At 41.0% G+C, this 24,676-nt stretch overlaps 2 protein-coding genes and 1 long non-coding RNA gene across 7 annotated transcripts in view; 2 read left to right on the top strand and 1 right to left on the bottom strand.

Moving 5' to 3' along the window:
• UPK3A (uroplakin 3A) overlaps window positions 1–24,676 on the bottom strand; it is an 897,123-nt gene that overhangs the window by 86,827 nt on the left and 785,620 nt on the right. The gene's annotated exons all lie outside the window — the stretch shown is intronic.
• The window catches only part of KIAA0930 (KIAA0930 ortholog), a 139,360-nt gene that overhangs the window by 737 nt on the left and 113,947 nt on the right, over window positions 1–24,676 (top strand). The gene's annotated exons all lie outside the window — the stretch shown is intronic.
• Window positions 26–21,907, top strand: LOC127035391 (uncharacterized). Of its 2 annotated transcripts, XR_007769784.1 has the most exons (3): window positions 26–239; window positions 15,872–16,076; window positions 17,914–21,907. It is a non-coding gene; the product is annotated as an uncharacterized LOC127035391 (long non-coding RNA). The 2 variants fall into 2 exon arrangements; XR_007769783.1 differs by lacking the exon at window positions 15,872–16,076.

Genomic DNA, 24,676 nt, shown 5'->3' with positions numbered 1-24,676 from the left:
CGGGCGCCTCCTGCAGCCAGCACACGCGGGAAATGCAGGGGCTGTTCGGCACCTCGCCCCGGGCTCAGTCTCCCCCATCTGATCCCAGTGCTCGTGCGGCATGCGAAGCCCTCCCCTAACCATACTAGCCAGGACTCCTGCTAACGGCTGGGGCAGGTTAGAAAGGGCAGCGCTTGCTTCTGATCTTTGTAGGTCCTGGTTAGTAGTGAGTCTGTTGGTCGGTGTAGCATTTCCTACAGGTACAAAGAGGCTGAGGGGGAGGGGGAAGGGAGTGTTTCTGGTGGCTTATTACTATGGCCCCAATATTGAGTAATTCCTTGTGATGCAATAAGGTAACAGGTTTGAATTACTATATGTTGTGTAGTGTGTGATTTCCCTAGGCTTAGTATACCACACAAACCTGATCCGTCTGTGAACTCCCCTACTTCCAGTCCCCCTTTTTTCTGTCACTGGGTGGTGGTTAATGGAAACCGAAAGTCCCTATTATAAGAAATGGGTATCTGCTTTTGTATATGCATTGGTTAAGTGATGAGATAATCACATCCCGTAGAAACAATCCTTTGCAATCTGTAAGAGTCCGAGAAATAGCATTTATCTTCTTATCTCCTTGGAAGAATGGAAGCTTTAAGATGAACAAAGCTAGCTGTGTGCCATTGCTTTCCAGACTGCAGTGGGAGCAGGAGCCCTTTTTTCATAAAAAGCCTGTAGACTAAATCAAAGTCTGTTGGTTTGTAATATACTGCCAGCCATAATTGCTACTGGGAACCTGTTGTGTGCTCTAGGGATATCGTTTTGTTCCAGAAATGGGCCTAATTTTAGTCTAAGTAGGCTAAGAACTAAAGAGATCAGTTCACTCTATTGTCTGAAATGCCCTTGGAGGAAAATGGTTCAAAGGCACAATGTGGATAAACTATTTTTTTTTAAAATAAAATAAATATTTTTTCCTAGATTTTGGAACACAAACCAGATATGTACTTTTTTTCCCCCTGGTTCTTGAGATCACATGGCTGTCAAATGATTGATCCTTTTTATATAGCTTTTTTCCCCTTATGAATCAGACACCTCCCTTTTCTGAGTAAGTGGTTTCATACTGCTTGCCAGGGTCTAGTAAGAACACAATGACTTTTTTTAATCAAAAGATTTTCTTCCCTATTTTTAGCTACTTAGTATTGACTATGAAGTAAATATTGAAAAGAGCTAATATTACTTGAGAGGACATAAATATTGCTTAATCCAGTTACTGGGGAAATGTGTTGTGAAATAAAAATCCAGGATTGACATCTGAGTAACCTACAAACCTAAATGCAGTGAAATTCTTCCTTAACCCAAGTCTTTCATATTATGAAATCATTTGAATCTGGTTACGTTAATGGACAGCAGCTATAACCATACAGTATTGAGTAATAAGACTGAAAGAAAAAACAGCTGCTATTCAACAGATGTTCCTGATATGCAAAACTATTTCAACCTTATTTTAAACCTAGCTTGAAACGGTATTTGTACCTTGGCCCCGATCCGCTTATGAGCTCCATGTGGTCGGACCCATGTGCCAGTATATAGCTCACTGCAGGATCAATGCTTTAGATTGTAAGTCTCTGAAACACTCAAGCCTTCTTTTATTTCCAGGCGGCCTAAATGTGGTGTTGACCTTCCTCAGCACACATACAAGGCCCTAACCCTCTCCATTTTTAAGTCCTTCTTAAATACTTACTACTGTTGTGCTACTTATAGTGAATCTCCTTGACTTGCATTGAAAATCCCTTTTGCGTTCCTCTTCCCTGACCTCTGTATTACCTGTGTGTGCATTTGCCCTTATACTGTGATCTCTGTGGGGCAGGGATCATCCCCTATTGTATGTGCAGCCACAAATAAATAGGAAAATAATCATTACAACATGTTTCTACAGCATCTAACATAATGGGGCCCCAATCCCTGACTGTAGCCTCCAGGTGCTACTGTAATAGAAATAATGGACAGTTACTGATCAGCATTTGGTGTTTTGCAGTTTTTATTTGGCCTGTGTATTTATTAGTAGTATACAGTTAAAGAGATACTACTAATTAACTTTGGGCCTGATAGTTAAATTTATTGAAAATGGAGACTTATAGTAATAAAAATGTTGACTTTTTTTTTTTTAAAGTTGTAGCCAAAATGCTGTTTTTTAGTTGGTGGGAGGGAGATTGAAACATTTGCAATAGTATGAATCTCAACACCATGAGTCTTTAGCACTGTCTTGAGAGAAGTTCCATTGTGTGAGCTTGGGCTGATCAGATGAATAGCACTTGTTGGGAATTTTTTAGCTAAATGTTTTATAATCAGAAAATGCCAGTTCTTTGAAGTGGAAACGTATCTTGGGAAAGGGTCAGTTTTGACACTTTTTTTTTTTTTTTACTTGAAAAAAGTTTTGCGAGGGAGGGGGAAGGAAAGAGTTTTAGAACTAGTGAAACTCAATGTTTTCCAAACAACAAATTCCAGTTATCTGGCTTGAAATGGCTTTTCATTTCAAAATTTAAGCTAATTATAGTATAAATAAATAATAGTTGAAATCAAAATGAAACATTTCAACTGATCCAAACCAAAAATGTTTTCAAACTACCTTTGTGAAAATTTTGGAGATTGTAACTTTTCATCCCAATTCGAAAACCATTTCCTGCCTAGCTCGTCACATGAGTAAGGGTACAATCGTGCAAGTTAGCATGTGAGGACTAGTTAGTATAATGTTAATGGGAATTGTGCAGCTCAATCACCATGTTGAAAATGTGACCATACCAATAGAGATACTCCTGTTATGTGTAGATTTGTTGAGAGAGATTACAAAGTTATAACCAGAACCTCTCTATCGATGTATATCTTTTTCTAGGATATTGCATTTCTGCACTTTACTCTAGCCTGCAAAATTATAGTCAGACAAACAGTGGGAAGACTCTAATGGCCTACAAGTATAGACCTACCACGTTGCATGTTTGTGTTGAAATAGCCATGACATTGGACCTTCGTCGCCAGGGCAATGCATGAGCTAGCCCAATCTTCCATATATATTGCTGCTCAAAGCTTAGAGAATCTCATCAGGATGTAGCAGGAAGAAGAGAGAATGGATACTCAGTGTACCATAGTGTATACTGAGTTTTCTTATATTGCAAAGCTTGCTTGCACAGGACACTCTTAATTTCAAGCACCGCAACTAGTTGCTTGATGTATGGCATTTGTCACTAACTATAAACTAGTTCCTGTTCTTTTTATTTCTATTTTCCTTTATTGCTTATGAACCCTTCCAAAATCCCAGTAGAAATCTCATAAGTGAAGAATTTAGACTATTTTAAGTGTAATCCCATAATTTAAAAGCTCAAGAAACTAGTTTTAATGATCTTCCATAATAAAAGCCAAATTCTGCTCATTTTACTTGTCTGTGTAGTCATAATGGGCTAGATCTTCAACTGCCATAAATCTGTGTAGTTCCACTGAAGTCTTTTGGAGGTAACCCAGTTTACCCTGTCTGAGAATCTGATTAATTGACTTCAGGGACTAATTCCTGAAGGCTTGATCCTGAAAATTGCTGAGTGCTCTTAACTCCCATTGACTACAATGAGACCATATAATAGCTCACAGAATTGGACTCTTTCTTTCTCTGGCTGTGTTAAATGGTGTTATTCATTGAAATTAAACCTTTTTCAATTTTGAGTTGGATTTTATTGCCAAGTTTTTATAGTGCAAGTTACTTCTTCCTAAAATCTTGCAGTTGGTATCAATTTTCATTAGACATCCCTAAAACAAGTGTCTTCCCCCATATTGAGGGGAATCCATCCCTTTGTTGTGTGAGTGTGTTGCTCTTGAAAGTGTGGCAAAAATAATCACACTGTGTAGTAGAGATGATGATGTCTCTCTAATTACAGTACGTCTCAACTGGCTGTTAAGGCGTTATCCAGTCACCGAGTGTATTCTACTACCACAAGGCTCGCTATGAAATGGAATTCACTACAGTGTTTCTGTGGCAAAAAATCATTTAAAAGACTACAAGACACTTGCCCTGTGTTTTGCTTTGATATTAAGGCATGAATGGTGGCAGGTTTTGCCTCAGCTTCTTTGATTAAAAGTTCAGAGTGAATGGAGGGGTATAAATCTTGTATTCTTTCTTTTTGGATCTAGTCAACAGGAGCACAAAGTTGAAAAGTTCCATGGTTCATGTTATCTGTCTCCTGTCTTTCTCTCCCTCTTGCTATGCTTATTCTCCTTGAAAAATTCATTTGCCTGCAAACAAGCGTCTGAGGACACAAAACAGTTTTGGGTTAGAGCTCTGGGCTGGGAGGGTTCGATTCCTGTTTCACCTGTGGCATCTTGTGTGAAGTTGGGTAACATGATTAACTTCTCTGTGCCTTGCTGTCCCTCTAACAATACTTATCTTACAATATGCTAAAGAAAGTGCTGCATTTGAGATCCCGAGGTAGAAGGTGTTGTTTTAGTATAAGGTAGTATTATAATTAAAATTACTTTTCCTAGGAAACAAGAAATAGACATTTGAATAATGTAATGGTGAAATGCTCCGTTGCTGACCAATAATAGACCAGTGTAATATATAGATGATCAAAGGTGAGAAAGGCCCAAGGAGCCGAAAATACTATTAACTGCCCCTTTGCCTCTGTTGATATGTATGCTTGGATAATCCAGAGAGCCATAAAAAAGCAACAGCAAGCAAATAATCTAAAATAACTTCTCCCAGAGTACTAAATCTTAAATGTAGCAGGGCCAAGAAGAGAAGCTGCTGGATCAAGCAGTGGGCCTGCTCCTGCTATTGTCAGGGACTAGAGAGCCCTTCCCTTTTCTGTGTCTCCTGCTAACTGAGGGAGGAGCAGAAGCTCTCCCATACACTTCTGACTCACAAGAGGGGAAAACAGGATAGGGGGTTACAGTGGCAAAGCGAGAGGGTATGTGCTTGGCTTTGTGGTGCAGGTGATGTTCTTGGAGGCTTCAGAGAAGCATCTGAACGTCCTTAAAATTGCCTGTCAGCAATGTATGAAGTTAGTGGGATGATTCTCTTGCTCAAAAGTCAGGCAGGTGCTTAAACACAGTGCTGAATCAGGGCTTGAATAAGTAGATTTTTGGTCTCGTTGTGGAAGGTGGACGCTTGCATGCATTAAATGGTAGGCTGTTAAGATATATGGGTGTCGGGAAAGAAAGGAGTGAGTGTAGAGTAGGTGAAAGACAAAGGGAACAGTTGGAAGAAAACTTGATGAAACTGAAAGAAGCAAGGGAAGGTAGAGAAGGAGATGAGGGCAGAAATATTGGCAGACGTGCCAACTCTTGTGAATTTATCACAATAATGCGATTTCTAAGTAAAATTTAAGCCTCACTCATGATCTCATGGTAGAACTCTCCAATGTCAGGATTCTAACATTGGAGAGTTCTATCGTGAGATCGTGAGTGAGGCTTAGTTTTACTTAGAAATCGCTGTCAGCCTCCTCTGTCCCCGCCGCCGGGGGCTGGCAGTAGCTAGAGCCTGCGAGGAGGGGCTCCCATCAGCTCTGGATGGCTGCTTCCCTGCCAGCCTGGGCAGTAGGAGAGGGGACCCCACTGACGAACCCTGAGAGAGGCAGAGTTGAGGTTGGAAAGGCTGAACTATGGCCAGGGGGCTGAAGTGAGGAGGTGGGGAGCTCTATTGATGGTGGGTTCCGAGCAGAGGGGGTGAGTGCTGTGAGGATGAGCTAAGGCAGGCAAGGGGGTTCATGAGGTAGGGAACTGAACTGAAGGGTGGTGATGATGGGAGCTGGAGGGACTGAATTGAGGAAGGGTTGTGTGGGGACAGAACTGGTGAGGGAGCTGGGAGACAGGATTAATTGTTGGGCAGGAGATGGGTAGATGTGGGGGTGAGAGCTCCTGTAGCAGGGGCCAAAATAACCTTATCCAGTACATGTTGGACAGTGGGCAACACTGATTGTCACATGCACACATCCTGGGTATGGGCAGGGGTAGTTCAGAAATCAGGAGACTGACCTAAAATACACCATATAATCTTTCCCCCCTCCCCCTTAAATGTCATCATGATTTTTTGGGTCAATCTCCTGATTTTCGAGAAGTCCATCTGATGATTTTTGATCTCTTGAAATTGGCAATCCTATATTGGTAATGGATGGAGTTATACTGTGCTGGGAAAAGTGAGAACTCTGAACTTAGAACTCTTAGACGCTTTGCAGAGCCTAGGACAGATTTACACCTTATGTACCCCAGGCACAGCATCTTCAGCGCCCGCCCCACCCCCATGCCTATAGCTGACCTCCATGTTTTCTATAAAACATGAAACAAAAAGAAATCTAAACAAGGCCTCCCCAGGAAGGCATGAGACCCTCTGCCACGTACAGTGCTCTTATCTTGAGCTGGGGCCACCCGCCCCAGGCAAGGTGCAAAGGGGGACTGCTTTAGACACCAGCGCAGCAAGCAGGTGCTTGGGGCATCCAATGGAGAAGAGCGGCATGTCCAGGTCTTCTGTGGCAATTTGGCAGCAGGGCCCTCAGTCCCTCTCGGAGGAAAGGACCTGCTGCCAAATTGCCACCGAAGAGTGAAACTGGAGTGCCGCCGATCGTGGCTTTCTTTCTTTCTTTCTTTTCTTGCTGCTTGGGGCGGCAAAAATGCTGGAGCTGGCCCTGACTGTACCTCTCCCTAGGGTGAACGGTGCCCAGGTGTCTTCTGTCCCTCCTGCAGCCTGGCACAGGAGCCATGCTCTGGCTCTGCCCATGAAAGTGAATAAGGCGCCGGCCAAGTCCCTACCTCTTCCTCCCCGGCACGGGGCAGAGGCAGCATGGTGGCCAAGATTGGAAAGGGTCTTGGACACTCCCAGCACCTTCAGCAGCCACCCCACCCGGCCATGGCTCACAGCGCCCCCAGGTGGGCTGACTCAGATGCTCACCCTGCCCCAGCCCCACACACTGGGTGGCCACCAAACCATGCTAGGAGCCCGGCCATCTGCAAGGGAGCTTGTATGCATTTTTAACCCTCCCAGTCCAGAGTTCTAACCCAAAACTGTTATGTCTCCTCAGACACCCCTAGAACGCTGGCACCCCAAAGAACATGCCTAATGTGTCTAACTGGAAATCTGGTCCTGTGCAAAGCGAGAGCCTAGTTCTGCTCCCACCATTGCCAATGCAGGATCAAACCTTTAATGCAGGTTCCCGTCCAGCATAACATAGCATGACCCACCCTTTACTGCATCTTATAAAACTTCTTGTAAGAGTGCTATAAAAAACCTCCTAGGCTCTCAGGAAAGTGATTATATCTATTTGTTACGCTGGCTGCTGCGTTATGGAGCACAGTAATCCAGGGTACAACTCCAGGGCTGAGCTACTTGGAGGTAAATAACCTTTTTATGGAAGTTCATTTAAAATTCCATTTCGTTGGTTTATTATAAGAGCCCCATTCATGCTGTTGTAGTTATGGGCCTGTCATGCTTTACAGTGCACACCAATATTTTCAGGGAGTTTATAACTCAGCCATAAAAATTAGCCACAGGTTGGAACTTGACAGACATGGTCTCAGACCAATAATAAGATCATGTCCTTTTTTTTTTTTGTTGTTTTACATGTCTCTTGAGATGTTGGGTTTTGTGGTTTCTTTTCATTTTTTTTTCTTTTTCTTTAAAAAAAAAATTGCCCAAAAATAATAATAGAAATTTCTGGAGTGTTTTTAGGATACTGTCCTGCACGACTACAACTCAATGACAAGGCTGTCAAAAAGAAAATGTAAACTAAATTAAATTTTACAGGTGATGAGCATGTATTGGAGCCTGCCATTTTACTGTCCTCAAACATTTGGCCAATCCTTTGGCCCAGAGGGGGTGAATGAATATATACAAGTCCCCGGTAAAAGCAGCTGAACCAAAGGGATGGTAAAGAACAGGGGCCAAGAAGACTTAAAAAATGGATGTTTAAAATTAGGCTCCTACGTTAATAGTGAGGCACTAAATAAATCAGTGACACCGTTTTCAAAAATGCTGAGCATCCAGTTGTTCATACTCGACTTCAGTGGAAGCCGTTGGGTACTCAGTCATTTTAAAAGTTAGGGTCTTTTTAGGAGCTGAAATATGAATCTAGGAGTTTAACTTTTTAAGGCACCCTTTTTTTTTAATCTTGCCCAGTGTGTCTTTTGCACACGCCTCTGTGGGAGTCTTCCAGCAGTATTTGGCACCTAGATGTTAGTGTAAATCTCAGAGATGTAGTATGGAGGTGCTGGCCACTTCTTTGTAGTTAAGGATGAATTCCATTTTGCTAAAGCAGAGATTCAATCTCTTTATATTGTATTTTTAATCCAATACAGACTCATAGACTTTAAGGCCAGAAGGGACCATCTTGATCATGTAGTCAGACTTCCTTCACATTGCAGACCAAGGCACCTGACCCACCCATTCCTTTTATAAACCCATAACCTCTGGCTAAGTTACTGATGTTCTCTGTAACTTGTATTCTTTTAAATCAAGATTTGAGAATCCATCATTTATTTTGGTTCAGACTTGCAGGTGACCTGTGCCCCATGCTGCAGAGGAAGGCAACCGCCTCTTTGCACCTCCCACCCCTCCGCCATCCCAGGATCTCTGACAGTCTGACCTGTGGGGAAATTCCTTCTTGACTCCAAATAGGACAATCAGTTGAACCCTGAGCATGTGGGCAAAACCCACCATCCAGACATCTGGGGAAGAATTTGCTCAGAGCCCTCCTTATTTATTGTCCCATTGGAGATATTTGTTACTAGCAGTCACAAATTGCTTACAGGGGCATGTGGCCCATCTCATCATAACATCCCCTTCCCTAAATTTGTCTTCGCTGAATTTGGAGGACATAGTGCAGAATGAATTTTCTCAGAATTTACAAGGCAGTCTGTTAACTCATAAAGCAATTAACATCAATTAAAAATGGTGTCCTTTTAAGAAATTCAGCATCTGTATCAACCTTTCCTTTGTCCTTAAGGACTAAACCGTTGTAAGGCCAGAAGGGACCACTGTGATCGTCTAGTCTGACCAACTATATAGCTCGGGCCACAGAACTTCACTGAAGTAATTCCTGTTTGAACTAGAACATCTCTTTTAGCAAAACATCCAATCTGAATTTAAGTGTCTGTAATGGAGAATCTATCACAACCCGTGGTAAATTTTTACTGTGGTTAATTCCCCTCACTTGTCTAGCTTCAGCTGCAATGGAATAAATACAGAGAGATGAAACTTTTCACATAGGCAAATTAATTGAAGTCTTGCACATAGGCTATATTGAAGAAATTGGGTTGTAATAAAGCAAAGTTATTAATGACTGGTGTTCCAGTTATGATTGCGTAAGTCAGTGGTGGCCAGACTTTATGTGGCCCTCCTGTGTAAACCGAAGCACAACCTTGGGTGGGCCAAACAGATTCTACAGATTTAAAGTCACCTGTATTGATTTATAGTTCAGTTTGTTTCGTATGTATTTAGATAGGTTGTTTCTATGTACACATTTATGTAAACTAAAATAATGTAAACATGACAACAAAATGCTAATGAATCGGCCATTAGTATATTGTGTTGAAGCAGGCTGCTGATCTTACGAAATGCTCAGGTGGGCGATAGGTTGGGCACCCTGGTATAAGTGACAGAGAAAGTCAGGTCAGCAGCTCAGAAAACTCTTAAGTAAGGTCATTGTGATATCAAAGGGAAAAAGAAAATGAATCCGTTTAAAATCCTTTGGTGCCCCATTGGGAAATGACCCTGCTTTACTGCAGTGGGTGCCCAGAGGGAGAAAAATGTAGACCTGGGGAAAATTTTTCTGCCAAAAATTTTGTCACTGAAAAACACAAATGAGGGTTGAATGAAACATTATGAGAAGTTGCATGGATTTGGTGAATTTTTTCAGTTTTTTTTTTTTTTTTTTTTGCAGAAATATCACAGTTAACCATTCTGACATTTCCAAAATGAAACACTTTGTTTTTTTTCAGGCTAGATTCACAAGGGGGCAGAGGCACCATTCAGTAAATGATGGAAATGGTGGTGAGGCATGGCTGCACCCCCTGTCTCCCCCCTGGAAATAGCCCAGTGGTTAGGACACTCACCTGATATGTGAGGAGACCCAGGTTTGAATCCCACCTCTGGAGCAGGCCCTTGAACACAGATCTCCTGGGTCTCCCACATTGCAGGTGAGTCACTAACCACTAGGCCATTGTGTATAAGGGAGCACTGCTGCCATCACCTCCTCAGTTTTGTGAATCTAGCCCTTCATTTCCTTTGCTTTTATTTTAAAAAACTTAATGCCCCAAATCAGAATGAAACATTCAACCTGAAACATATTTTTCTAACTTTTCAATTTGCCAAAAATTCAGAAAAACTTTGGTTTCAGGCTGACCCGAAACAAATAGAAAGAAAAAAATATTTTCAGAATTGCTAGCGAACTGAAAAATCAGTTATTCACAACTTCTAGTGAAGTGTAGCAAGCTTCATTCCTGCAGGAAGGTGCAATTTGCAGCTCCTGGAGGCAGCCAGGCTGAGTGCAACCCTTGGTCTTGCTGAACTATAACATGATTCTACAGAGCAGTTTGGTCTGGTCTACCCAGGAAAGACAATGTTATAACACACAGTCAGAGTGCTATCCCATATATGGTAGACTTTCCTCTGTAGAGGTGTCAAGTTGATACTGGGCAGACTAAAACAAAAATGAAATTAACCTACTTTAATTGCCTAAGGTGAGTGAAATACAAATGCATCCATGGTGAAAAATAAGTTTTTTTTTTTTTTTTTCAATTCTTAAAATCAGAGGTCTGAATAACAGAAGTAAGGACATTTTAAGGGAGCCTTGTGTATTCCTTTTTAAAAGAACATGGTTTTAAAATTCTGGTTTTGTAGGTTTAGGTGATTGTCTCCTGGCCTGCTGTTGTAATATTATACAGGAGTTGAATGTCTGAAAAGTATAATACTCTCTCCCTCCCTTTCCAAAACCAATTGAAGATGACGTGAAGGTAATGGAATCTGAATTACTTGAGGAGTTTACATAAACCTGGGGAAACAAACTCAGGGAGGTTTTTAAAAAATATATCTTTAAGGTGAATGTGTCACTTTGCAAAAAGGCAGAAATATATTACTGTTGCTTAACTTCCACTTTAGTAATAAACAGAAAGTGTCTCCTTTAATGTCTCCTCACTATAAATGTAGGAGCCTAATTTTAAGCATCCAGTGCAGGAACAGAATGAGAGCATAGCTGTTGGTGCTTGTAGCTATACTGCACTTGATACATACCCCAGAAATACTGTTTGCACTACTATCTTCCTAGCTATAGCTAATTGTGTCTGTCACAAAACACAGTGTGATGGGTAGTTTTGTTTCTCAGCATTCATACAAAAACATTGCAGAAAGCTTTCTAATATAATAGAGTGGTCCAAAATTCAGAGGTGAGTTGGAGAGGGTGTGACTACATCTTTGTCCAGTGCCCTCAGCAGGTAGGTTAATCAGGTTGTACTTTGTAGTCTTTCACCCTTTTACTTAGTGATATAAGCACTATATATTGGATTGGGACTGGCACTGGTTTTGGTGCTGTGTGGTAGCCTCAACCTCAGGCAGTCTTCCCTCTGGAACTGTTCATTGAAAATGATGGCTTATGTCCTCTTGTGCCTTTAGCTGATTCTCCAATAATCCTTGGACTAGGTATAGATCAGTCCAGACTTTCTTGTACTTTAGTATTTTGGCATCATCTGAGCCTTGTCCTGGAAATCTAGATGGGATTAACATGGAACCTGCTCATGAACAATGGCAGATTGACAGTTCTGGAGACAGATTTTCATTTTGTCCAAAGAACATGGATAACATGGGCCAGAGTAGAATCCTCCGTTGCTTACATGCATCAGCCTTGATTTGGAAGGACTGTCTCCAGTAGTGAGAGGTTGGCTTATTTTCCATGTTCACTCAAAATGGTCCCTCTCTGCTGACGCTACCAGAAACAAGTGCAATCCATGGTGGTAGTTTGTGATGTAAACACATGCTCTAGGAGCTGTACTCAGACCACTGACTTAAGTCATGATAACCAAATAGCTTTCAGATAAGTGTCTTTATTCTCACTTATTACTGACCTGAGTTGGGTTCAAATGCATCACTTTTAAGTAAGACTCTGCATAATATTTATCACCATAGATCAGGGGTCAGCAACCTTTCAGAAGTGGTGTGCTGAGTCTTCAGTTATTCACTCTAATTCAAGGTTTTGTGTGCCAGTAATATATTTTAATGTTTTTAGATGGTCTCTTTCTATAAGTCTATAATATAGAACTAAACTATTGTATGTAAAGTAAATAATGTTTTTAAAATGTTTAAGAAGCTTCATTTAAAATTAAATTAAAATGCAGAGCCCCCCTGGACCGGTGGCCAGGACCCGGGCAGTGTGAGTGCCACTGAAAATCGGCTCGCATGCCACGTTTGGCACCCGTGCCATAGGTTGCCTACCCCGTGCTATAGATTTTCTGTGAGCTTGGCTTCTTAACTTCAATTGATTTTCAAAGTTTGACAAACCCCTACCTATTGCAGCCTCTTTTTCATCTACCTCAAAGAACAGACGTGGTGACAGCTCTTCTAGAGTCATAGATTCCAAGATGAGAAGGGACTATTGTCATCATCTAGTCTGACCTCCCTTCTAACACAGGCCATAGAACTTCCCCAAAACAATTCTTCAAACAGATCCTTTAGAAAAAATCTAATTTTGATTTAAATATTGTCAGTGACATATAATCCACCACAACCATTGCTAAATTGTTTCAATAGTTAATTGTGCTCACTATTAAAATATATACTTCATTTCCAGCCTGAATTTGTCTAGGTTCAACTTCCAGCCACTTGATTGTGTGTGTTACACCTTTCTCTGGTAGACTGACAAGCCTATTATTAAATAATTGTTCCCCAGGTAGATACTTATAGACTGTAATCAAGCCACCTCATAACCTTCTCTTTGCTAAGATAAATAGAGCGAACTCTTTGAGGCTATCACTCTAAGGCATATTTTCTAATCCTTGATTCATTCTTGTGGCTCTTCTCTGAACCCTCTCCAGTTTATCTACATCCCTTATGAATTGTGGATGCCAGAAGTGGACATAGAATTCCATCAGCAATTGCACCAGTGCCAAATACAGATAAAATAAACTCTTTTCTTGTACTTGAGATTCCCTTGTTTCTGCATCCAAGGATCACATTGGCCCTTTTAGTCACAGCATCACACTGGGAACGCATGTTCAGCTGATTATCCACCATGACCTCCAAATCTTTTTCCAGATTCACTGCTTTCCAGGATAGTCTCCCGCTCCCAACCATCCTGTAAGTATTCTTTGTTCTGAAGTGCCCTTAGAATTCTTATGGTCAGTGGTGAGTTGATATTCTTTTCCCTGTTCAAATGGATATGGAGGATAATTGTATGTGGAAGTAACATCATTCTTTTCAGTGAATATATGACTTTATGAATATATGCTAATGAATGTGAATATAATGTAACTGGAATATGCTTCATGCAAAAGGTCTCTTGTATGTTTACAAAGCTTATAATCTACTGAATGTGGTCATTCTGTTTGTATGTATGTATCATTCTTGTGTCTGAAACTAGAAATATGAAATATAACTCTGAGGGCCTATTGTAATTATGCAGAGTGTGGGCCATTAATGGTGATTTGAAATCTTGATGGCTCTCCTCAACCAGGACAATTGACTGTGGATGGCTGTGTTTGCTTGCAGGCCTTCCTGTGAGTCAGGCTGGGAGGAATGAAGGCTTGGAGTCTTACAGTGACATGTGATCATGTCACCTGAACAGGAATCCATCTTTAACCTGGTGCTTTTCCATTTAGAATAAGGGGTGGAAACCCAGAGAGGTACAAAGGATTCCTGCCTTGTGCAAAGCTATACAAGGGAGTGGAACAGAACAAAAGGGGCTACAATCATGAGAAATCCCCAGGCTACCACCTGAGCTGGAACAAGGGCTGTACCGGGGAAAGAATTGTGCCCAGACTAGGAAGGCGTCCAGTCTGTGATAGAAGCTTATTGAAACATCTGAGGGTGAGGGTTTATCTGTATTCAGTTTTCTTACTGTATTAGGCATAGACTTTGTGTTTTATTTCATTTTGCTTGGTAATTCACTTTGTCTGTTATTACTTGGAATCACTTAAATCCTTTTTGTATTTAATAAAATCACTTTTTACTTATTAACTCAGAGTATGCATTAATACCTGGGGACGCAAACAGCTGTGCATATCTCTTTATCAGTGTTATAGAAGGTGAACGAGTTATGAGTTTACCCTGTATAAGCTTTATACGGGGTAAAACTGATTTTATTTGGGGTTTGCACCCCATTGGGAGCTGGGCATCTGAGAGTTGGAGACAGGAACACTTCTTAAGCTGTTTTCAGTTTAGCCTGCAGCTTTTGTGGGACATTGTTCAGACCTGGGTCTGGGTTTGTAGCAGGCAAATGTGTCTGGCTCAAACCAGGCAGGGCACTGAAATCCCAAGTTGGCAGGGGAAATGGCTCAGAGGTAGTCTAAGCACATGAGTTGGCAGTACCCAAGGGGTTTTCTGTAATGTAACTCATCACAGAACAGATCCAGTCAAGTGCATCTTAAAGGGCTTTGGGGAATTGTTTTCATTTTCCATCAAATTCTCAGTTCTCTGTTCCATAAGGAAGAGTGTGCAGGGTAATTAAGTAATCTGTTTAGAGATTATAGGTTTATTGTCTCAGAAGGGTCATTCATGGTTAGCTATTGCCTTAGTGAATCTCTTCTGACCAAGGTGAGTCTTATGAAACAGCAAACTCATCACAATGCAACTTATAGCTCAAGCTCTGTGTAAACGAGGAGATTCATATACAGTATAATCTGAATCCAGCTTTACATTGGCCATAGAACTGTTTCAGGGGTTGTTTTTGTGAGAAAATTCTTTCTAATTAATGAAGAAGGCCTGAACGGAGTGACCCTTTCTCTTAGAACAAGGTTGACCAAACATTGTGCCACCAAAGCACCACATTGGCATACCAAACGGCCACATCTTATTTTGATACAATGGAACTGACTACAGGCATTTCCATCTTTTAATACAGAGAGCTCATGTCCCATTATACAGTGCTCTTTCTTGGTCTCAGTGGCTGGGGTGCATACTGGAATTTGTAGTTTCCACGTGGGCTACACTTCTGTATTAATGATGTGAGCAAATTATTTTAGATCTCCATGCCTCGGATGCCTCTGAAATGTCCCAGGATCTGAATTGTTGCTATTTAGCTTTTTGCTTGTTATTGGAAGACACATGCTGGGTTGATTTCAGATATTGACAGTCAGGGTTCTGAATTTGTTGAATTTTAGAAATCCTGAATAAGAACATAAAGAGCATATATTTGTCCCTTTGACAAAAGGTGTAACTCCTGTTAGTGCTAATGAAAGAGTAATTCCCCATATACTTTGCTTTAATTTAAAGAAAACTTGTCAGAATACTGTAGTATGCCCTGAAATTGTGATGGAATAGTCCATATTTGGTGTTCCTTGTCCGTTGAACTGTTAGTAGGAGATTGTATCATAACTACCCTAACAGACTCGATGAGTGTCACAGGCACTAGGCCAGTGTAGGAGGTGGTGGCTGGGGCACCACATCAGGAATAATAACCTCCCTCCTCACCCCCCTCAAAAAAAAAAAAACCCAAATAGGGTGAAGTTGATTTTTTTGATTCTTGTTGACCCATCTAATTTGTTTTATTTATTGTTCATTTCTTTTTAAAAGCAGCACTTCTAGATTATCCATACAGATGGACCCACTCTGAGAATATGGATTTGTTTGGGGTTGTCCAGATCTTCGGTATTGATTTAGGCTAATCTTGGGCATGATATTTAACAGGGGATGGAACAAAAGTCTTTCTGGTCTGGTTTGTTCCAGATGATGCTGGGGAAATTAGGCACAATGCTAATGCTGAGCAGACCTGTATCTCTCTATTGGGACACTCCGTGCACCCCTGTATGTGAGGCAACTACCTTTACTGTGAAGTTGGACCGGGACACCATTTCAATTCAATAACCTGATTATTGGCAAAACTTGAAAGAGTTTTCATGCCAAAGTGCAGAAGAGGTTCTGTCTGAGGGAGGTATAGTCTATAAATCTGGGGCCCATAGTGGCATTGGTGTGTTTTCCCTCTGTTGGTTTGTCATTATGTCAATTATTTTGTCCAGTGCTTGGTTGCTATGCGCTGGTAGCAGCGCAGAGGGAGTAGAGAGGAATATGTTGGTGAGAGTCCTGTGAAGACAGTTTTAACTACAGAGAAGAAAGATGGTATAGTGGTCAGAGCACTACCCTAGAACTTGAGAGACCTGCATTGAAGTCCTTGTTCTATTACAGATTTCCTTTGTGACCTTGGGCAAGATCCTTAGCCGTTCCCTGACCCCTGCCCTACCTCACAGGGATGCTGTGAGGATAAATACAGTAAGGATTGTGAGGTGCTCAGATATTCTGGTAATAGAGGTCATGCAAGTACCTGAGATAGATAAGATGGACAGAAGGGGAGGAATGGCCACAAGCAACAAACCAGTGGCAACTAGAGGAACGTAAAATACTTCAGCACACCAATCAATATCTGAATTCGCTTCTCAACACAAGGTGCCCCTAAAAGTCCTACTTCCATCTTCCCATCCTTCAGCAAAAATAAAATAGGAGTGGCAAGGAGTGAGTAAGGGCAATTACGAAGTGCCATCCTTCAGGATATATCAGCTTGCTGCTACTGTACTCTCCGTGATAGTGTGATGTGCCCCAGATTGCGTGCTATGCCTGGGGTTCACAGTACTGGTCATGTAATATTCAGTGACTAGTCACAAAGGCTTTGGAAATAAAAGTTCTATATTTCAGTGCTTCGTTAGTCACTGAACTAAATGGGAGCATTCAGTTCTGCATTCTTACTTGAAATTCTAAAGATAAAATCAAAAGGTAGTAACATGAAGGTAATTACAGAGAGGATTTAAAGATGCACTGTTTGTAATTTGTCATGCTACCAAAAAAAAAAACAAACCAACCCCAGAGTATTTCCCCTGTGCTTTTGCTGAAAATTTGTCTGAATAAGAGCATCCTTCTTCAACCTACATGATCCAGTTTGAGCCCACAATCGTTGCAGACAGGCAGCGGCTTCTTCGTAGTTAAAGTTGCACCTAGGTTCCATTTTCTAAATCCCATATTGTTAGCCCCTTATAACTTTACCTGGTGTAGCTGGTGGTAAGGTATATTCAGGTTACGTAGGTAAAATATAAGCATTCATTCATGCTGAAATGCAAGGGGCTGCAGGCCCTCAAGCCTGTAAGACATAGGTTGGCCAAAATAATCAAGGCCTAAGGCCTGAATTTTGGTTGACCCAAATAACTAACTGATGAGTGACCTTAAAGTCACAAGATAAAGTGTTGCAGGTAACAGATTTGCTAAATGGTGAAATAAGAAACTACAGAATCCCAATTATTATTTTGGGAGATTGCTAAGAAATGGGTCAGTGAAACTTGCAGATGTCCAACTGCAATAATGCTATAGCAAGTGATTAACCAATATGCTAATGAGTATGATGCACATAATTATTTAGCCGACAGAAACTAGGCACCCCAACATGAGTGGGGTGTGGAAGTTCAGATAAGAAAAAGGGGTTGAACGCATCATGAATATACATAATATACAGTGGTTGTTAACCAGTTTTATAATGGGTTACGCTGCCTGTCCATGTGCTGGGGGATAGACTAGGACACACGATACTGATGATTTCCTGTTGATCATTTCACCTGTTTCAGGGTTCCCCCACACAGGCTATGTGAGTAACGCTGTTGTTGGACATTCTGTATTATCTTTCTGTCTTTTGTTATCTTGCAGTGTGTGTTGCCTTATTTTGCTGGATAATCAATTTGCTATTAAAAGAACATGTAATAAGAGTAGGCTGGTTCCTTTGTGCTTCACAGGTCTCATTCTGATGACAACCATGAGAATAGCTGATCTGCGGATTGAACCCTCTCCGGCTACTGCATGCTAAATTGTGCTAGTAAGAATTAAGATCTGAACTATTGATCAGGTCACACATGTAACATTTGTTTAGCCTGGAATTATCAAACTTACTTTGAAAGGAAAGGAGAGTGTTTCTGCAAAACTCAATGAAAATTATTCAAAGATCTTGAATGACGGGTACTTCTACATGTACCCTGTTTTGAAATGACTTTTGTCTTCATATAGCACAATGACTTGTTACTTACCCTTTCAAGCTTCCCAAATACTTAGTCTTTTCGAAAAGTCATACAACAGCAGCAGGTGGAAGAAAACAGGTTGTAATTAAGCAAGTTATTTACTTTGTGCTCAAAACTCTTCAACAATCTTGTTTCCATTTATATTAAAGGGAGGTTTTTTCACCATTGACCTGAGTGACAGCAGGATTAGATGCCAGGGTCAAAATTTTCAAAAGTGACCAGTGATTTGGGGTGTCAGTTTTTGGGTATCCAAGTTGGGGCACCTGGGCCTGATTTTTCTGAGGTGCTCAGCTTCCATTGACTTCAGCTGGAATTGTCAGTTGCCTAATTTTTCAGAACACTTACAATTCCAGCTGAAACCAATAGGAACTGAGCTGAGGTATCTCACCCCAAATCAGTGGCCACTCTTGAAAATGTGGTTTTGTGTGTATGTGAATACTGCATTTCAGACAAACTATTGCTGTGTATCAGTTTTGTACTACAACAGTGCCTAGAGGCCTCATCCAAGACCTAGCCCTCATTGTTCAAGGCACTGTACACGCATGAACAAGATGACCTCTGGTCAGGGCTGGCTCCAGCTTTTTTGCTGCCCCAAGTGGCAAAAAAAAAAAGAAAAAAAGAAAAACCCAATTGAGCTGCCACTGAGGATGAAGACAGGGAGTGAAGGACCCACCGCTGAATTGCCGCCAAAGACTGAAGCGGGCCGATCAAGCTGCCGCCCTGGACGTGACGCCCCAACAACGGACAGAGTGCTGCCTCTTTCTATTGGCTGCCCCAGGCACCTGCTTCCTTCCCTGGTGCCTGGAGCCGGCCCTGCCTCTTGTTCAAAGAGCTTATGCTGTAAATGGATAAGGTAGACAAACGGTGGGAAGGGAAACAAAGACACCGAGGGGTGCCGTGATTTGCTCAAGCTCACACAAAAGCTCACTGGCAGAGCAGGGAGGAGAACTCAGGTCTTCTGTATCCCAGTCCAGTGCCCCAGCCCCTGGATCACAGTGCCTCTGTTCACTCGGCCACATCTGGAGGCATGCAGAGTTTTTGCTAAATTTGTCCAAGTCCTTTTCAAATGCGAGTCAGATTGCATTTTAAGAGTAATGAGGCTCATTCTAACTGAAAATGGAGAATGTGTATCTAAGCAGCTAACAAACAGTAATGACTGCTTCATAATAGAGTGTCTTAAAATGCCAATAGAGCATAGTAGTGGTTTTAGACCCAAGAAGTTCTCCCCAGAATTTGCAGACTTAGAATGGGAAAGGGATCAGCACTCGAGGGCAGGCAGTGTTGTCTCTCTGAGTGGTGTTGATGTGGCACAGACATCTGTTAGATTACCTTTTTTAAACCATAGGATCACTTCCACCAACCAGTTACTGGGGATTTCTTTTTCATTTGTTTGTTTAATATGCAGCCCTGCGCGTTGTTTAGGCTTCAGAGATACCATCCCTTCTCTGTTTGCCTAGACCGACAGCAGCACAAAAGAGTTGCACCCGTGCTGTCAAGGGGATTGTTGGATGCTGTAAATATCCATAACTCTGCAAGCTGCAGTGCTTTGTCCACTGGCCAATCTTATAGATTCTTTCTTCTGTGATGGGTTCCCAGAAAGGTTAGGAACTGCTTGAGGAAATATCTTTCTTGAGTGTATAAGGCTTGTTGAAACAGGGAACCTGTTATAAAAGGCACAGTAATTTTGCATTCGAGAGGAAGTCTGCAACGGCATTTCTTGTGTCATACAAACATCTAGACTTGTGTGGGCTAAATCTTTGGGGACAGATTCAAGACTCAATTTGTCAGATATTACATCAAGCACCATTTTATTGTAAGTCAGGATTTTCAAAAAGTGACCCAACCTGAGACACTTGAAAAGGGACCTGATTTTTACAAAGAGCTGAGCATTCTTCCAACAGACCTTCATAAATGTGTGTCATGGGACACCCAAAAATTGAGGGGCCCAAAGTTAAGAACATTTGAAAATCTAGGCCATAATTAATATAAAATGTGTTATGCTGGATCAAAATGACGATCTCTAGCAATCTGTAGGTGCAAGAATTCTGTTTCCCCAAACTCTGCGTACTGGACTTAAGCCCAGGCAGTGAGGGAAGTCTTTTTGAAACTTAAACCTGTATCTGACGAAAAGATGGACTAGCAATTTGAAACTTGTATATAAATTGGTGGATATTTCCTTACCCATCCGTCAGTCTTTCTAAGCGAGATCTGCAATTGTATGCAATGCGATCATTAAGACTCCAATTTGGGAAGGCATCACATTAAGGAAGGGCACATAAACATATGCTTAACTCCCGTTGAAGTCCTAGATGACTAACACGTGCTTAAATGTTTTCCTGAATTATGACCTAATACAGACAGTATTATTAGTTACTTTTTCTGGCACAATATTGAAAAATAATGTGAGGTGAAATCCTGACCCTATTTGAAGGTAATGGGAATTTTTCACTGACTTCAGTGGGGTCAGGGTGTTACTCCCAATGTCTGATCCAAAATCCACTGAAGTTAGTGAAAAAACTGTGGTTGGATTTGGATCCAGCCCTTGATGAAGAATCAAAATAAACTGCCAGTTAAGAAATATTGTCTCAGGAAACTTTTAAGTTACATGAAGGTGCATACAGCGTATGCATACCTGCTCACACTGGCGTAGTAACATTTAGTATCTCTGTAGGGGCAGGGCCTCAGGAGGGGCAGGACAGGGGTGTTCAGTTTTGTGTGAGTAGAAAGTTGGCAACCCTATCCTTGACTTGATAAAATTTAGATCCTGAATCAAACTTTGTATCTGTGTAGGAGCTGGTTTTTATAATGTACTATGAGAATTAATGTATGATTTGATTTCATCGTGTCAGCTACCCTTTTGAATAGTAGAAAGGAATGACAGACCAGAACAATCCTTATGAGTGATTATGGTCATCTTTTTGTTTTAGGATGTGTTATAATGTCTACTATGGTTTCCTATATGTATTACAAATTAGGCACTCTAGTTAAATATACATTTATTTGTTTTAAGGTTTAGTAAGTAAGAGACAGGAATCTCTACTGTGTCTGTTAAGTAGATTAGAGGAACATTGAAGACCTGGGTCTCGATGTAAATTGTCTTGGTTATTGATTGTAAAACTTAGCAAGGTTTAATTTGCAATACCTTTTTTGCTCAATATAAAATACTACTGTTTGTATTCTCAATCTGTTTGTGTGAATGAGGATGTATGCATCAGGAAAAGATAAGGTGTGAAGGCCATTGTTATAGCCAGAGTCAAGGAAGAAGTAGTAAAGAGACTTAAAGGACATCAAAGAATCATCAATGTGCATCCATAGTGAAGGGCAGATTGACGACCCTGAGGTGGAGGCTGGCACCTCTAAGGACAATTGATGAAATCAGAACAAAGGACAGGATAACTCTCTCGGAGGTATATGAGAAGTAACTGGTCACAAACTGACAGAGCAAAATCCATATACTTAAACAAAGAAAAAAACCTATAAGAACAGAGTGCTTGGCCGTGGGACTTTGGTCCGTCTTGCCACACTCCAGGAGCATCGGATCGCAACCAACAAGAGCCAAGCTCCACAACTCGTGCTCAATCTAACTGGCCATTAGATTGACTCGAACTACAACAGACTGGTAACTATAAACTTCACAGCCAGGACTGTGCGTGTATGTGACTAAAAAGCATATGCTAACTGTTGTATTCTCAATAAATGCTGTGTATTTACCTTCCTTTATAAAGATCCCATGTGGTTTGTATGAGCATAACAGTTGGGTGCTTGCTCTCAAATGAACTAAACAAAATCTCAGACACCAAAATATTGATGTTTGGGGAAAGTCCTCATCCAGATCAAAACTTGGCTCTTGGGACTCAGGTGAGAGAAAGTGAGTTACAACACACAAACACTAGTTCTGAATTTACATAAGTACAGACATTGGTCTTGGCTTGAATGTGGGCTTAATATAGAAACTTTCTCTCTCCTCCTACAGGTATCCAGTAGTGTTGCATCTTATGCAAGTTATTAAATGAACAGGGCACTGCATTCCTTTTGTTGACAGGTTTTGTTTTACTCATTTGTGTAGAAAACATGGTTCTAAGACATGGCAAACCTTAGGTCTCAAATCCTTTTTTGTAGCCCTTCCAGTTTCAACATTCCTTTGAAATAGCTCATGAAGGAGCCTTTTTGGGGGGAAGGGATTTGGGTTTTTTTCCATTGCATCTTGAAAGCCAACCTTCAATATTTATGCAGCAGATGTTAGTTTGTAGTGTTACATATTTTGTAATATAAAGTAGACTTTTGTCTTAAAATGACTAAATTATTTTCATTAACTACCCAGTAATCCAAAAATGGGTTAAGAGGGGTAGATACTCTTTATTCACTTTAGGTGCAATATACCTCCTATAGTTAGGGCCAGTGTAGACTTTTTTTCATGTCTTGCATGAGTCTGTCATAAACAGATAGCTAAGGGTTAATGTCTCTTTCACCTGGAAAGAAGTAACCTGAAACACCTGACCAGAGGACCAATCAGGAAACAAGACTTTTTCAAATCTGGTTGGAGGGAAGTTTGTGTGTGAGTCCTTTGTTCTTTGTCTTGAATCTGTCCCTCTCGGCTATGGGAAGGATTTTTCTATTTCCTGCTTTCTAATCTTCTGTTTCCAAGTTGTGAGTACAAAGATAGGTTTGTTTTTTTGTATTTACATGTATGTAGTTGCTGGAATGTGTTAAATTATATTCTTTTGAATAAGGCTGTTTATTCATATTTCTTTTAAGCAATTGACCCTGTATTTGTCACCTTAATACAGAAAGACCATTTTTATTTATTTTTCTTTCTTTTTATATAAAGCTTTCTTTTTAAGACCTGTTGGAGTTTTTCTTTAGTGGGGAACTCCAGGAAATTGAGTCTGTGCTCACCAGGGAATTGGTGGGAGGAAGAAGTCAGGGGGAAATCTGTGTGTGTTAGATTTACTAGCCTGACTTTGCATACCCTCTGGGTGAAGAGGGAAGTAATTCTGTTTTCCAGGACTGGGAACGGGGAGGGTGGAGTCCCTCTGTTTAGATTCACGGAGCTTGCTTCTGTGTCTCTCTCCAGGAACCTAGGAAGGGAACACCTGGAAGGGAGAAGAGAGGGAAATGGTTTATTCCCCTTTGTTATAAGACTCAAGGAATTTGGGTCTTGGGGTCCCCAGGGAAGGTTGTTGGGGGGACCAGAGTGCCCCAAAACACTCTAATTTTTTGTGTGGTGGCAGCTTTACCAGGTCCAAGCTGGTAACTAAGCTTGGAGGTTTTCATGCTAACCCCCATATTTTGGACGCTAAGGTCCAAATCTGGGACTAGGTTATGACAGAGTCCTATTTTGAGAACTTGTCAGATGGGTATAAAACTTACGTTGACTCTCTGCATGAGGGTGAATTTCACCCTTTGTGTTCTCGTGAGAAAGAAAACATGAAAATGTGTGTGATAAAGCAACAGGAAAGAGTGTAGGCCAAGAGGGCTAGAACGTGCCCCAAGTTAAATAACTAGATGCCCCAGGATTACAAACTAACTAATTATGCTAGGAGTAAAGACAAGTCTGAAAGAGGTGAATAAGGAAATTTCAAAAAGTAATCCAGGGTTTAGATGAGAGGCATTAGTGAGACACACAACATCTAGGATAGAGTTGGACTGGAAAACATAGCTGAGCTTGAGTAAAGAAAAGGGAAAAAACAAGATGCAGAGAGAGGACACTTACAAATGACTAATGGCCCAACTCTTAACTTTCTCACACTGAATGGCAGCTCTTCATGGGAGTAGCTCATTTGTCTTTGAGGAAGTCTTACAACTGGAAGGGGTCACTGTTTGCCTGTCAAGTAGTAAATTATTCAGTGTAAGAAATAACTTCTCTACAGTGTGTATTGCTCTCTTCCTGGCGTAGTTTTAGGAACATCTCTCCATATGTATTCATGGGTCCTTCTCCTGGGTATATGCCTTTATGAGAAATTCAGTAAAACTTTCAAGTTTTAGACAAAAATAAAGAGCTTTGTGCCATCTTATTTGAAATGTATACAAGGCTGTAAGAGCTAAGGAAGCTACTGAAAAATACTTAGCATTTACTGCCAAGTGTTTGTCTTGTATGTTAGACAAGCAGATGGGATTGTTTCACTTTCAGTTGTTAAATGTTTTAATCTTTTAAGGTTAAAACCATAAAATCCCAATACATGTCAATTTTAATTTTTCCCATGTTAGGGTTTCCTTTTCTCTCTTGCTGTCTAATATACTAGTTGTCTGCACTCCTTATTTTTTGTGTGTTCTGAAATGTTTTCTTGCTTAAGAGAAAGAGGGCTTGGGGAATCATTCAAGGGGAAAGATCCAGAGTATAAGCAGAATTTCCTAAAGTCAAATCAATTTAGTGTTTTAGATTATGGCTGTATCTCAAAGGTTGTCCTTCCGCTTCCACCCTGTCAAGTACCTTTCCTGTGACACACCTCCCTCCAGTGATCCTGCTGTCAGACCTTAGGTGCAG

This window comes from Gopherus flavomarginatus, chromosome 1, assembly GCF_025201925.1.
Source record: "Gopherus flavomarginatus isolate rGopFla2 chromosome 1, rGopFla2.mat.asm, whole genome shotgun sequence".
Classification (NCBI taxonomy): Eukaryota; Metazoa; Chordata; order Testudines; family Testudinidae; genus Gopherus; species Gopherus flavomarginatus.
The sequence above is the reverse complement of the archived record's forward strand: the minus strand, read 5'-3'. Positions and strand labels throughout refer to the sequence as shown.